This window comes from Anneissia japonica, unplaced genomic scaffold, assembly GCF_011630105.1.
Source record: "Anneissia japonica isolate Jap-2015-1 unplaced genomic scaffold, ASM1163010v1 scaffold21965_len3736_cov135, whole genome shotgun sequence".
Taxonomy (NCBI): Eukaryota; Metazoa; Echinodermata; class Crinoidea; order Comatulida; family Comatulidae; genus Anneissia; species Anneissia japonica.
In genome coordinates this window covers 708-3,620 of record NW_022718989.1, presented here as the reverse complement: position 1 = coordinate 3,620, position 2,913 = coordinate 708, and the positions used below count along the sequence as shown (strand labels likewise).

At 36.0% G+C, this 2,913-nt stretch overlaps 1 long non-coding RNA gene across 1 annotated transcript; it reads right to left on the bottom strand.

The window, feature by feature from the left end:
* Positions 1 to 1,074: 1,074 nt before the first annotated feature.
* LOC117110687 lies at positions 1,075 to 2,587 on the bottom strand. The gene is made up of 2 exons (XR_004445756.1): positions 2,010 to 2,587; positions 1,075 to 1,157 (listed from the first exon to the last, which is right to left on the bottom strand). It is a non-coding gene; the product is annotated as an uncharacterized LOC117110687 (long non-coding RNA).
* Positions 2,588 to 2,913: the final 326 nt, after the last annotated feature.

Genomic DNA, 2,913 nt, shown 5'->3' with positions numbered 1-2,913 from the left:
GAAGAATACTTAAAACGAGCTTATATATTTTAACACAGGTTATGTTTAAATAACTGACTGTCACACGTACTTTAGTTTATTGTTATTCAGAGCTATTTGAAATTAACCTATACACTATTAGATGACACTTTAAATAGGCCTATATTCTTTTAAAACTGCCCTCGACCACCTGCGTTAATCCACTTGAATCTATTATTTATTTATTTCCTTATTTATGTGTTGCTTATTTATTTAATTATTCTTTTTTACGTAGTTATTTATTTACTGTTAACAGAAATAAAATGAACATTGGTTACACGGTTTGTACTTAACAAAAATGACAATGTGGTTTAATTCAGCATGGTGCATTTTAAATATATGAGATTGCTCTTCATAAAGACACACTAAACATATTGTGGGAAAATATTTCTGAACTTCGTTAGGACGAGTTGAACAGTATAAAGAATAAATAATTTTCCAATATTTTTAAAATAATTTAGCTCCTAAATTTAGTAGCAACTGACTAGTTACCTCATTCTTAGTTGCAGTTGATGTTTTTTTGTTTTTTTGTTTTTTAATAAAAAGCACATAAAAAGCAAAAAATATTATGGGAATATATTTGTGAAATTCGTTAGACCGAGGTAATAGTATATAATATTTTATGAATAATTTACTAAAAATCACATCTGGAGTGGATCATAAATTTAGTAGCAACTGAGTATACTTACATAATCCACAGTTTCATTAAGGTACGGTTCATTTTCCAGGATGTTTCTTACTGCTGGCCAGTCCTTTCTCACTATAGCCTGTACTAATTTGTTTCTGTGACATAACAATCAAGCAATGTTTATCAATGAATTGTTTGTTTGCTTCCACATGACATTGTTTATACCTTAAAATTAAGTTAAAATGAACCAGGTTTCTCATAAATGTTAATTATCATTATCAACATCATCATCGTCGTCATCATTATCATCATCATTAGCAGCATTTCTATCACAGCCATTATTCAACGTAATTGTGATCCTTTTGAAATAATTCTCTCATTTGTTTATCTTAATTTATCAAAGTATCATAATACAGAAGCGTACTCACTGTCTCTTAGGTAAATACTTCATGGTCACCAGACTGCTTCGTTACTTTCGTATACAGTTGTGACGTGTAGATGAGTGGGATCGCTGTGAATAAGGTGTAGTATAGATTCATTAAGCTATATTAACATATAATTTATGATTTATTTGTGTTTCATTTTACAAGAGAAACGTCCGATCTATACAAAGGCACAAAAGCATGAGAAATAATACATTTATCATTACCAAAAATTAGAATAATAAAATATACAACTTATTGTCGATCGAAATATGAATCCTGTATGAACAGACTAACAATAATTCAATCCATTTGATCAGCCACTCCGAATTTAGACCACGCACAGAAATCTTCCCCCTCTCCCAATGGTGGCACCAGAAAATGCCAGATGGGAGTACGATGACAACAATGAGAGTGTAATTGACCGGGGTCAGGGGACGACCAGAAAAGCCATTGGAGGAGGTCACTGGTCAGGGGCGAGGCTCCTGGAAGCTTTGACATTTTAGAGATTTGAAGTTTATTTAAAAAAAGTTTCTCCTATCCTAATAAGTTCAGTCTGTCGAAGAATTGTGTTGAGCCCCGAGGATTGATGACCTCTCTCTGTCGGGACCACACTGCACACCCACCTCGCTGGAGCCACCACTACCCTCTTCCACTTATTTAACGCCAGCTATCCCTGCTGTTCACGTATATGAACCGATACTTTAACATTCCGATTCGTAAAAAGTAAGAGTCCATGGTCCTTCTTATTAATATGTCCATGAATATAGTATGGGCGTGGCAGTAACGTAGATATCAGGCCCGTGTCCTGAACAGAAAATATATAATTGGTTTTTTTTCCCTAATGTAGGCCTACAATCCTTTTGAAAAACCATTTCCAAAACCTTACAAATGTAATGGTCAATCATTTATAATTATAGCAAATTTAAAATAAAACTTACGTCGATTTTAGGAACAAAATAGTCTTCGCTGATTTGAGGTCTACTGTTAGTGTCGATTTGTGCTTTTTGTGGCGTAGAAATAAGAGAGAAAGGAGGAAGTAACAGTAGGACAGCCGACAGACGATTTGTCCGTTATATCGCGATTTTTCGATCTTACTTCCGCATTTGCTTTGCGCAGCGCCACCTATCGTTTCAAAGCGTAACCACGTTTTAGCGTCGCTTAGCAAAATTGCATCAACTCTATTTATAGTTCTCATTAATAGATAAGGCCCGCCCATGGCTTCCTTATATGGTAAAAACATTTCCAAATAAGTCTAGTTTCGGAACCAATCGGAGTTGTTTGGGAAAACCCACGTTAACGCAAAGCATTTATCGATTGAAGTTGACGCATATGAAATAGTGAAAATCTGGTATGATTTGACTAGGCTTTTATTTACAATTTTCGCCAGAGTCGGATTTGCGTCCCCGGGAATCAATATTTTTTTGAAGTGTTGATTTATCATGTTTAATCTTAGTTTAGTCAAGTAAGACCTGTCTCAAATCTGTTCAAAAATTTTAATTCATACTTATAGGCCGTAAAATTCTAGGCAATATTTTGAGCATGTGTGATCACGCGGTAGTCGTAGCTGAGTGACATTGACTGCAGCCGTGGGCGATCCATTGTTGTACCAAGGAGGTATTAATACCTCCTTCCAAGGAGGTATTAATACCTCCTTGGTTGTACTAGCCTAGGAGTAGGCGTCTGACAGTGGGATATGACCGGTTGAGCCGCCGACAAGTTGAGCCGCCGGTCATTTCTATGGAACGCCAAACGCGTCTCTCAGTGAATGTAGTCGGCTTGCCGATGTCATCAGTGAATGAACCCCCCAGATACCAGCTACATATTCATCCCACAGTCTTGTCA